The 13,301-nt window shown below is 39.5% G+C and overlaps 1 protein-coding gene across 10 annotated transcripts in view; it reads right to left on the bottom strand.

Moving 5' to 3' along the window:
• LMNTD1 (lamin tail domain containing 1) overlaps positions 1 to 13,301 on the bottom strand; it is a 507,654-nt gene that overhangs the window by 273,105 nt on the left and 221,248 nt on the right. The window lies entirely within an intron of this gene.

Raw genomic sequence — 13,301 nt, 5'->3', positions numbered from 1 at the left:
GAGTGGGTAGCCTATCCCTTCTCCAGGGTATCTTCCCAACCCAGGGATTGAACTCAGGTCTCTCGCATTGCAGGCAGATTCTTTACCAGCTGAGCCACCAGGGAAGCCCCAAAATATTGGAGTGAGTAGCCTATCCCTTCTCCAGCAGATCTTCCTCACCCAGGAAATGAACTGGGGTTTCCTGCATGGCAGGCAGATCTTTACCAGCTGAGATATCAGGGAAGCCCATGAATACAGTGAAATTCTTATCAAATTATCAAAAATACTTTTTACAGACCTAGAACAAAAAAAAAAACCTTAAAATCTGTGTGGACACACACACACAGTGTGCATGCTCAGTCATGCCCAGCTCTTTGCAACTCCATGAATGGTAGCCCACCAGGCTCAGACTATACTTCAAAGTTACAGTCATCAAAAAGTATAGTACTGCTACAAAACAGATATAGATAAAATATACAGATCTATGGAATAGGATACAAAGCCCAGAAATAAACCCAGGCACTTATTTGTGGTCAATTAATTAATCAGTAAATGAAAGTGAAGTGAAAGTCACTCACTTATGTCCGACTCTTTGTGACCCCATGTACTATACAGTCCGTGGAATTCTCCTGGCCAGAATACTGGAGTGGGTAGCCTTTCCCTTCTCCAGGGGATCTTTCCAACCTAGGGATCAAACCCAGGTCTCCCACATTGCAGATGGATTGCTTACCAGCTGAGTCCCAAAATATTGGAGTGGTTAGTCTATCCTTTCTCCAGCAGATCTTCCTGACCCAGGAGTTGAACCAGGGTGTCCTTCATTGCAGGCAGATTCTTTACCAATTGAGGTATGAGGGAAGCCCAACATTACTCCTCAATTCAACCGAAACATTTTTAGAGCTCTCACTGAGACTCAGGCTTTGTTTTGTACCTACCATCCAAAAGCTCCCAGAATAAATGCTTAGAATTTTTAAGCCATTTTAAAACAGAGATACAGTTAATGTATAATGTTGTACATTAGTTTCAGGTATAGCAAAGTGATTCATAGATCTTTTTCATATTCTTTTCTATTATAAGTGATTCAGTTCAGTTCAGTTCAGTTCAGTTCTTCAGTCATGTTCGACTCTGCGACCCCATGAATTGCAGTACACCAGGCCTCCCTGTCCATCACCAACTCCTGGAGTTCACTCAGACTCACGTCCATCGAGTCAGTGATGCCATCCAGCCATCTCATCCTCGGTCGTCCTCTTCTTCACCTGCCCCCAACCCCTCCCAGCATCAGAGTCTTTTCCAAGGAGTGAACTCAGTTCCTCCTCACTTTCTGCCATAAGCGTGGTGTCATCTGCATATCTGAGGTTATTGAGATTTCTCCCAGAAATCTTGATTCCAGCTTGTGTTTCTTCCAGTCCAGCGTTTCTCATGATGTACTCTGCATATAAGTTCAATATACAGCCTTGACATACTCCTTTTCCTATTTGAAACCAGTCTGTTGTTCCATGTCCAGTTCTAACTGTTGCTTCCTGACCTGCATACAGGTTTCTCAAGAGGCAGGTTAGGTGGTCTGGTATTCCCATCTCTCTCAGAGTTTTCCACAGTTTATTGTGATCCACACAGTCAAAGGCTTTGGCATAGTCAATAAAGCAGAAACAGATGTTTTTATGGAACTCTCTTGCTTTTTCCATGATCCAGCAGATGTTGGCAATTTGATCTCTGGTTCCTCTGCCTTTTCTAAAACCACCTTGAACATCTGGAAATTCACGTTTCACATATTGTTGAAGCCTGGCTTGGAGAATTTTGAGCATTACTTTACTAGCGTGTGAGATGAGTGCAATTGTTCGGTAGTTTGAGCATTCTTTGGCATTGCCTTTCTTTGGGATTGGAATGAAAACTCACCTTTTCCAGTCCTGTGGCCACTGCTGAGGTTTCCAAATTTGCTGGCATATTGAGTGCAGCACTTTCACAGCATCATCTTTCAGGATTTGAACCAGCTCAACTGGAATTCCATCAGCTCCACTAGCTTTGTTTGTAGTGATGCTTTCTAAGGCCCACTTGACTTCACATTCCAGGATGTCTGGCTCTAGGTGAGTCATCACACCATCGTGATTATCTTGGTCATGAAGATCTTTTTTGTACAGTTCTTCTGTGTATTCTTATCACCTCTTCTTAATATCTTCCGCTTCTGTTAGGTCCATACCATTTCTGTCCTTTATCGAGCCCATCTTTGCATGAAATGTTCCCTTGGTATCTCTAATTTTTTGAAGAGATCTCTAGTCTTTCCCATTCTGTTCTTTTCCTTTATTTCTTTGCATTGATCGCTGAAGGAGGCTTTCTTATCTCTTCTTGCTATTCTTTGGAACTCTGCATTCAGATGCTTATATCTTTCCTTTTCTCCTTTGCTTCTCGCTTCTCTTCTTTTCACAGCTGTTTGTAAGGCTTCCCCAGACAGCCATTTTGCTTTTTTGGCTTTGTTTTCCATGGGGATGGTCTTGATCCCTGTCTCCCGTACAATGTCACGAACCTCATTCCATAGTTCATCAGGCACTCTATCTATTAGATCTAGGCCCTTAAATCTATTTCTCACTTCCACTGTATAATCATAAAGGATTTGATTTAGGTCATACCTGAATGGTCTAGTGGTTTTCCCTACTTTCTTCAATTTGAGTCTGAATTTGGCAATAAGGAGTTCATGATCTGAGCCACAGTCAGCTCCCAGTCTTGTTTTTGCTGACTATATAGAGCCGCTCCATCTTTGGCTGCAAGGAATATAATCAATCTGATTTTGGTGTTGACCATCTGGTGATGTCCATGTGTAGAGTCTTCTCTTGTGTTGTTGGAAGAGGGTGTTTGCTATGACCAGTGCATTCTCTTGGCAAAACTCTATTAGTCTTTGCCCTGCTTCATTCCACATTCCAAGGCCAAATTTTTCTATTACTCCAGGTGTTTCTTGACTTCCTACTTTTGTATTCCAGTCCCCTATAATGAAAAGGACATCTTTTTTGGGTGTTAGTTCTAAAGGGTCTTGTAGGTCTTTATAGAACCGTTCAACTTCAGCTTCTTCAGCATTACTGGTTGGGGCATAGACTTGGATTACGGTGATATTGAATGGTTTGCCTTGGAAACGAACAGAGATCATTCTGTCGTTTTTGAGATTGCATCCAAGTACTGCATTTTGGACTCTTTTGTTGACCATGATGGCTACTCCATTTCTTCTGAGGGATTCCTGCCCACAGTAGTAGATATAATGATCATCTGAGTTAAATTCACCCAACTCCAGTCCATTTTAGTTCGCTGATTCCTAGAATGTCGACGTTCACTCTTGCCATCTCTTGTTTGACCACTTCCAATTTGCCTTGATTCATGGACCTGACATTCCAGGTTCCTATGCAATACTGCTCTTTACAGCATTAGACCTTGCTTCTATCACCAGCCACATCCACAGCTGGGTATTGTTTTTGCTTTGGCTCCATCCCTTCATTCTTTCTGGCGTTATTTCTCCACTGATCTCCAGTGGCATATTGGGCACCTACTGACCTGGCGAGTTCCTCTTTCAGTATCCTATTATTTTGCCTTTATTAAATATAGTCCCCTGTGCTATACAGTAGGTCTTTGCTGGTTACCTATGTTACATATAGTAGAGTGTCTAAATTAAGTTAATATATATACAAACTTCCTATTGCCTGAGGAGCTCTGAGCCTGCTTCATGTCCTCTGTGGAGTTAGGAGGACTATGGCCTCTACTCGTTCCTTGATTTGGATGTGTTCTGGGCAAGACAGTGTTGGTGGGATGTAGCTGTTTTAAATTTTTGTGCAATGGCTAAAAGAACACTAAAGAGGCATTGGTAGGTACTGTGAATTATTTCTGGGGACTGGATATTGGGCAATTCAAGTGTAAACAAATGAACTTGAAACTGATTGTTCTATTCATTTGTGTGGAATTGAAATACAGGTTTTCTATGATGGGGCTGTCATTCATTCCTGGCTCATCTATAAACCAAAGCATCAGTTAATTTCTGCTGAATTTCATTTGGAGTGTATGGTTCTCAGTGTCTAATCTGATGGATCCTCTAAAAACAGTGAAAGACTTAATAGCTTAATCATACCCCCACCTACTCGACAGTGGTTCTTGATACTATACAGATACTGGGCTATGCCCACGTCAGAGAATGATGATCGATATCTTTTTACGGGTCACACAGTTACTCCCTTCCAAGGAATTTGACACTTCCTTTCCTCTAGACTTCCCTGGTGGCTCAGACAGTAAAGCATCTGTCTACAATGCGGGAGACCCAGGTTTGAGCCCTGGGTTGGGAAGATCCCCTGGAGAAGGAAATGGCAATCCATTCCAGTACTATTGCCTGGAAAATCCCATGGACAGAGGAGCCTGGTAGGCTACAGTCTATGGGGTCGCAAAGCGTCGGACATGACTGAGCAACTACACTTTCACTTTTAACTTTCACTTTCCTCTGTGAACTTGAGAAGCTTATGCTCTTGGACACCCAGCAACAACACAGAAGTAACCCAGTTTAATGATGTCACATGCCATTTTGTTTTTATGTATTTACATTATATTTTAATTTATTTTAATCTATCGTAATCCCTTTCATGATGCCTTTGATAAGAAGCGGTTTATGTTTTTACTCAACATTGCTACAAATCCATGAATAAAATTTGACATATTTTATTGTTTAAGAAAAATGAGCTTGGTTTTTAAAGGCAAGTTTACCTATATTTGGAAAAAGAAAGAGAAAAATTTAAATCAAAGGAGAATAAACTTGGTTGCTATGCAGCGTGTGTGTGTGTGTGTGTGTGTGTGTGTGTGTGTGTGTGTGTGTGTATATATATATATATAAAATTCAAACTGTCTGGCTTCCTAGTCTATACTTAAAAGAATAGTTCCCTTCCCCCAGATCTAAATCAGTAAACATATTACTCTCTGTTCTCTTATTCCTACTCATCTCTGATGTGATTTAATTAATTGGATTAAGATACATGTATTTTCTGAGCCTTGGGCATTGAATAATATGTATAAGTTTAATAAAAACAAGCAGTCTTCACAGACTTAGAAAAAAACAAAATTATGGTTACCAAGGTGAAAGGATGGGGAAAATGACAAATTAGGAATTTGGGATTAACAAATAAACGATACTATTTATAAAATAGGTAACCAATAATAAACACAGGGAACTATCTTGTCATAATCTATAATAGAAAAGAATCTGAAACTATATATATGTATAATATGTATATATATAGATATACATAAATGAGTCACTTTGCTGTACACCTGAAACTAATACAACATTGTAAATAAAACTATACTTCAATTTTTACAAAAGATTACTGTCTTTGAACTCCACCTAGAGCCAGACACCTTGGAGTGTGAAGTCAAGTGGCCCTTAGTAAGCATCACTGTGAACAAAGCTAGTGGAGGTGATGGAATTCCAGCTGAGCTATTTCAAATCCTGAAAGATGATGCTGTTAAAGTGCTACACTCACTATACCAGAAAATTTGGAAAACTTAGCAGTGGCCATAGGACTGGAAAAGGTCAGTCTTCTTCATCCCAATCCAAAAGAAGGACAATGCCAAAGAGTGTTCAAATTACTACACGATTGCACTCATCTCACATGCTAGAAAAGTAATGTTCAAAATTCTTCAAGCTAGGCTTCAACAGTACATGAACTGAGAACTTCCAACACGTTATGAAGAAATCAAAAGGGAAACCAAAAAATTTCTAGAGACAAATGACAATGAAAACATGACAACTCAGAACATATGGGAACAGCAAAAGCAGTTCTAAGAGGGAAGTTTATAACAATACAATTCTACCTCAAGAAACAAACAGAAAAAAACATCAAATAGACAACCTAACTTTATGCCTAAAACAACTGGAAAAAGAACAAAAACAAACAAACAAACAAACAAAAAAACCCCAAAATTAGTAGAAGGAAATGAATCACAATGATCCAACCAGAAATAAATGAAAAAGAAATGAAAGAAACAATAGTAAATATTAATAAAACTAAAAGCTGGTTCCTTGAGAAGATAAAGTTGACAAAACTTTAGCTAGACTCATCAAGGAAAAAAGAGAAAAGAATCAAATCAACAAAATTAGAAATGAAAAAGGAGAGATTACAATAGACAATGCAGAAATACAAAGGATTATAAGAGACTATTATGAACAACCATAATGCAATAAAATAGATAACCTGGAAGAAATGGACAGATTCTTAGAAAAGTTCAATCTTCCAAGACTGAACCAGGAAGAAATAGAAATTATGAACAACCCAATCACAAGCACTAAAACTGAAGCTGTGATAAAAAATCTCCCCCAAATCAAAAGCCCAGGACCAGATGGCTTCACAAGAATTCTATCAAACATTTAGAGAAGAGCTAATGCCTATGCTTCTAAAACTCACTCAAAAAATTACAGAGGAATGAACACTTCCAAACTCATTCTATGAGGCTACCATCACCCTGATACCAGAGCCAGACAAAGACAACACAAAGAAAAGAAAACTACAGGCCAATATCACTGATGGCCATAGATGCAAAAACCCTCAACAAAATTTTAACAAACAGAATTCAGCAACACATCTAAAAGCTCATACACCATGATCAAGGATTCTTCAATACAGGGATTGAAGGATTCCAGGGATACAAGGATTCTTCAATAAATCAATCAATGTGATATACCATATTAACAAGCTGAAAGATAAAAACCATATGATAATCTCAATAGATGCAGAAAAAGCCTTTGATAAAATTCAGCACCCACTTATATTAAAACTCTTCAAAATATGGGCATAGAAGGAACCTGCCTCAACATAGTAAAGGCCATATATGATAAGCCTCCAGCAAACATTATTCTCAATGGAGAGAAAGCAGAACAATTGAAAGCATTCCTTCTAAGATCAGGAACAAGACAAGGGTGTCCACTTTCACTACTATTAGTCAACATAGTTTTGGAAGTCTTAGCTACAGCAATCAGAGAAGAAAAAGAAATAAAAGGAATCCAGATCAAAAAAGAAGTAAAGCTCTCACTGTTTGCAGATGACATGATACTGTACATAGAAAATCCTAAAGATACTATCAGAAAATTACTAGATCTAATCAGTGAATTTAGCAAAGTTGTAGGATACAGTATCAATACACAGAAATCAATTGGATTTCTATATACTATACTAACAATGAAAAATCAGAAAGAGAAATTAAGGAATCAATCCCATTCACCATTGGAACAAAAAGAATGAAATATCTAGGAGTAAACTTACCTAAGGAGATAAAAGAACTGTACTCAGAAAATTATAAGACACAAATGAAAGAAACCAAAGACGACATAAACAGATGGAGAGATATTCCATGTTCCTGGGTAGGAAGAATCAATATTGTGAAAATGACTATACTACCAAATGCAATCTACAGGCTCAGTGTGATCCCTATCATATAACCAATGGCATATTTCAAAGAATTAGAACAAAAAAATTTCATAATTCATATGGAAACACAAAAGGTCCCAAATAGCCAAAGCAGTCTTGAGAAAGAAGAATGCAGCTGGAGGAATCAACCTTCCTGACTTCAGATTATACTACAAAGCTACAGTCATCAAGACAGTATGGTACTGGAACAAAAACAGAAATATAGACCAATGGAACAAGATAGAAAGCCCAGAAGTAAACCTATGCACCTATGGGTACCTTATTTTTGACAAAGGAGACATGAATATGCGACAGGGCACAGACAGCCTCTTCAATCAATGGTGTTGAGAAAACTGGACAGCTACATGTAAGCAAATGAAGTTAGAACACTTCCTAACACCATACAGAAGGATAACATCAAAATGGATTAAAGACCTAAATGTAAGACCAGAAACCATAAAACTCTTAGAGGAAAATAGGCAGAACACTTGATGACATAAATCTAAGCAAGATCCTCTATGATCCACCTCCTAGAGTAATGGAATTAAAAACAGAAGTAAACAAGCGGGACTTGATTAAACTTAAACGCTTTTGCACAGTAAAGGAAACTATAAGCAAGGTGAAAAGACAACCCTCAGAATGGAAGAAAATAATACCAAATGAAACAACTGACAAAGGATTAATTTCCAAAATATACAAGCAGATCATATAACTCAATACCAGAAAAACAAACAACCAAATCAAACAGTAAGAAAAAGACCTAAGCAGACATATCTCCAAAGGAGACATACAGCTGGCTAAGAAACACATGAAAAGATGCTCAACATCACTCATCACCAAAATGAAATCAATGCAAATCAAAAGTACAATGAGATATCACCTCACACCAGTTAGAATCAGTTCAGTTCACTTCAGTCACTCAGTCATGTCTGACTCTTTGTGACCCCATGGACTGCAGCACACCAGGCGTCCCTGTCCATCACCAACTCCTGGAGTTTACTCACTCATGTCCATTGAGTTGGTGATGCCATCCAACCATCTCATCCTCTGTCGTCCCCTTCTCCTACCTTGAATCTTTCCAGCATCAGGGTCCTCTCCAATGAGTCAGTTCTTCCCATCAAGTGTCCAAAGTATTGGAGTTTCAGCTTCAACATCAGTCCTTCCAATGAATATTCAGGACTGATTTCCTTTAGGATAGAATGGTTGGATCTCCTTGCTGTCCAAGGAACTCTCAGGAGTCTTCTTCAATACCGCAGTTCAAAAACATCAATTCTTTGGTGCTCAGCTTTCTTTATAGTCCAACTCTCACATCCATACATGACTACTAGAAAAACCATAGCCTTGACTAGATGGACCTTTGTTGACAATGTAATGTCTCTGCTTTTTAATATGCTATCTAGGTTTGTCATAACTTTTCTTCCAAGAAGTAAGTGTCTTTTTATTTCATGGCTGCAATCACCATCTGCAGTGATTTTTGGGCCCCCCAAAATAAAGTCTGCCACTGTTTCCACTGTTCCCCCATCTATTTGCCCTGAAGTGTTGGGACTGGATGCCATGATCTTCGTTTCCTGAATGTTGAGTTTTAAGCCAGCTTTTTCACTCTCCTCTTTCACTTTCATCAAGAGGCTCTTTAGTTCTTTGCTTTCTGCCATAAGGGTGGTATCATCTGCATATCTGAGGTTATTGAGATTTCTCCCAGCAATCTTGTTTCCCACTTGTGCTTCATCCAGTCCAGCATTTCTCATGATGTACTCTGCATAGAAGTTAAATAAGCAGGGTGACAATATACAGCCTTGACGTACTCCTTTCCCAATTTGGAACCAGCCTTTTGTTCCATGTCCAGTTCTAACTGTTGCTTCCTGACTTGCATACAGATTTCTCAAGAGGCAGATCAGGTGGTCTGGTATTCCCATCTCTTGAAGAATTTTCCACAATTTGTGGTGATCCCCACTGTCAAAGGCTTTGTGAAAGTCAGTAAAGCAGAATTAGATGTTTTTCTGGAACTCTTTTGCTTTTTCAATAATCCAATGGATGTTGGCAATTTCCTCTCTGGTCAGAAGGGCCATCATCAATAAGTCTACAAACAATAAATACTGGAGAAGGTGTGGAGAAAAGAGAACATTCTTGCATTCTTGGTGGGAATATAAACTGATACAACAACTATGGAGGACGGTATGGAGATTCCTTAAAAGCTAGAAATAAAACCACCATATGATCCAGATGTGAGAGTTGGACTGTGAAGAAAGCTGAGCACTGAAGAATTGATGGTTTTGAACTGTGGTGTTGGAGAAGACTCTTGAGAGTCCCTTGGACTGCAAGGAGATCCAACCAGTCCATTCTGAAGGAGATCAGCCCTGGGATTTCTCTGGAAGGAATGATGCTAAAGCTGAAACTCTAGTACTTTGGCCACCTCATCCAGAGAGTTGACCCATTGGAAAAGACTCTGATGCTGGGAGGGATTGGGGGCAGAAGGAGAAGGGGACAACAGAGGATAAGATGGCTGGATGGCATCACTGACTCGATGGACGTGAGTCTGAGTGAACTCCGAGAGATGGTGATGGACAGGGAGGCCCGGCGTGCTGCCAATTCATGGGGTCACAAAGAGTCGGACACGACTGAGTGACTGAACTGAACTGATGATCTAGCAATCCCACTCCTAGCCATTTACCCTGAGGAAACCAAAATTGAAAAAGACACATGTATCCTGCTGTTCACTGCAGCACTATTTACAATAGCTAGAACATAAGAGCAACCTAGATGTCCAGTGACAGATGAAGGGATAAAGAAATTGTGGTATATACACACAATGGAATAATACTCAGCCATAAAAAGGAATGCATTTGAGTCACTTCTAATGAGGTGGATGAACCTAGAACCTATAATACATAGTTAACTAAGTCAGAAAGAGAAAGAGAAATATTATATTCTAATGCATATATACAGAATCTAGAAAAATGGTACTGAAGAATTCATTTACAGGGCAACAGTGGAGAAACAGACATAGGGAACAGACTTATGGACATGTGGAGAGGGGAGGAGAGGGTGAGATGTATGGAAAGAGTAACATGGAAACTTACATTATGATATGTAAAACAGATAGCCACTGGGAATTTGCTGTATGGCTCAAGAAACTCAAACAGGGGCTATGTATCAACCTAGAGGAGTGGGATGGGGAGGGAGGTGGGAGGGAGGTTCAAAAGGGAGGGGATATATGTATACCTATGGCTGATTCATGTTGAAGTTTGACAGAAAACAACAAAATTCTACACAGCAATTATCCTTCAATAAAAAATACATAAATTTAAGAAAAAACAAAAAAACAAAGATCATGGCATCTGGTCCCATCACTTCATGGCAAATAGATGGGTAAACAATGGAAACAGTGAGACACTTAATGTTCTTGGGCTCCAAAATCACTGCAGATGGTGACTACAGCCTTGAAACTAAAAGATGCTTATACCTTCAAAGAAAAGCTGTGACAAACCTAGACAGCATATTAAAGACCTTTGCTGACAAAGGTTTTTCCAATAGTCACACATGGATGTGAGAGTTGGACCACAAGGCTGAGTACCGAAGAACTGATGCTTTTGAACTGTGGTGTTAGAGAAGACTCTTAAGAGTCCCTTGGCCAGCAGTGAGATCAAACAAGTCAATCCTAAAGGAAATCAACCTTGAATATTCATTGGAGGTACTGATGATGAGGCTGAAGCTCCAATACTTTGGTCACCTGATATGACGCGCTCACTCATTGGAAAAGACCCTGATGCTGGGAAAGATTGAAAGCAGGAGGAGAAGGGGTGACAGAGAATGAGGTGGTTGGATGGCATCCCCGACTCAATCAATGTACACGAGTTTCAGCAAGCTCTGGGAAATGGTGAGAGTCAGGCAAGCCTTTGTGACTTCATGGGGTCGCAAAGAGACTGACACGACTGAACGACTGAACAACAACAACAATTTTACTAGGGTTTTTAACCACTATACGTATTTGTTTTTAGCTGAAATAAAGTGAGAATTGTTCAATCTGTTAAAAAAATAAATAAGAAGTCTGATTTTATGTTGTCTGAGTACATAGTTATTCTATGAATAATTTTTAAACAACCTGAAATTTATAGAAAAATTGCAGAAATTGTATAAAATTTTTATTTTCTTTTTTAAATTAAATTAAATTAATCTATTTTTGCTATACCCCTCAACATGTGAAATCTTAGCTCCTCTACCTGGGATGAACTCATGCCCCCTGCTGTGGAATCATAGATCACCCTGGGAAGTCCCCAAAACTTTTATTTTTCTGAACTAATTCAACAGGTAGCTGCTTATATGATGTCTGATAACCTCCAATACATTATTGGGGATTTTCTCAAGTAAGGTTATTCTTACGTACATAGTCAAAATAAACCATCAAAGTAAGGAAATTAACACTGATGCATTCATTACTAACAATAAATCCCCAGACCCTACTGGCATTTTACAAATTGTTCCAATAATTTCTTTTAAAGAAGAAGGATCCAGTCCAGAATTACAGGCTGCGTTTAGTTTCTGTGGCATCTAGGAAGTTCCTCAGTCTTTCCTGGACTTTCATAATCTTGACAATTTTGAAGATTCTAAGTGGTCAGTTATTTTGTAGAATGCTCCTGTTCGGGTTTATCCAAGGCTTCCTCCTGATTAGATTTTGATTCTTTGTCAGTAACATCAAGGAAGTGACGACGTGTTCTCACTGCATCCCATCCATTTCTACTTGTCCCATCACTGGAGGGCTTCCATGGTAGCTCAGCTGATAAAGAATCCACCTGCAGTTGAATTGAGGAGACCCCAGTTCAATTCATGGGTCAGGAAGATCTGCTGAAGAAGGGCTAGGCTACCCACTCCAGTATTCTTGGGCTTCCCTGGTGGCTTAGCTGGTAAAGAATCTGCCTGCAATGTGGGAGACTTGGATTCGATCCCTGGGTTGGGAAGATTCCCCAGTATTCTGGCCTGGAAAATTCCATGGACTGAACAGTGCATGTGGTTGCAAAGAGTTGGACACGACTGAGCGACTTTCACTTTCATCACTGGAGATATGAAATCGCTCGATTAAGGTATCTGCCAGAATTCTCCTTTGTGAAGCTACTTTTTCCCTTTGAAATTAATAAGCAGTTTGTGGAAAAGAACTTTGAAACTCTATAAATATCACATTTGGCATCAAACTATCAACTTTCTCACTGATTTATATCGGCATAGACTCATGGACTCATATTTTATTCATCAGTTTTAATCCATTACTATAAATATTTATCCTGCTGCTCAAATTGTCAAGGTTTGGCCAGGGAACCCCTTCAATCTGGTTTCTATGTCCTTTTTTATTTTTCAATATGATTGTTTTTTAAGAGTTTCACAATCAAATTGATGGAAAGGTTTGGGAATTTCCCATAAACTCCCTGGGCCCACACATGCATAGTCTCCTCCATTTTCAACACCCCTCCCCCAGAGTGCATGACTCTCTTATTACTCATGTACATCTTTGTTTCTGGTACATAAACATGTTCTGCTGCTGCTGCTAAGTCACTTCAGTCGTGTCCGACTCTGTGTGACCCCATAGATGGCAGCCCTCCAGGCAAGAATACTGGAGTGGGTTGCCATTTCCTTCTCCAATGCATGAAAGTGAAAAGTGAAAGGGAAGTCGCTCAGTCGTGTCCGACTCTCAGCGACCCCAGGGACTGCAGCCCACCAGGTTCCTCTGTCCATGGGATTTGTGTTCTAGACTTATTTAATACTTTTCCTGCCTGAACCCAGGATCAGGCATTTTTTTCAAGAAGTCCTGGTTCTTTTTAGCAGAGAACGGTACTTAGAGATATTTGTGCTAGGCGTGCTCCTTATTAATCCATACACATGTATTTACTCCTGTATCTAGCTCCATTCTTTGAAAGGCCTGAG

The sequence above is a fragment of the Ovis aries genome, chromosome 3, assembly GCF_016772045.2.
Source record: "Ovis aries strain OAR_USU_Benz2616 breed Rambouillet chromosome 3, ARS-UI_Ramb_v3.0, whole genome shotgun sequence".
Taxonomy (NCBI): Eukaryota; Metazoa; Chordata; class Mammalia; order Artiodactyla; family Bovidae; genus Ovis; species Ovis aries.
The sequence above is the reverse complement of the archived record's forward strand: the minus strand, read 5'-3'. Positions and strand labels throughout refer to the sequence as shown.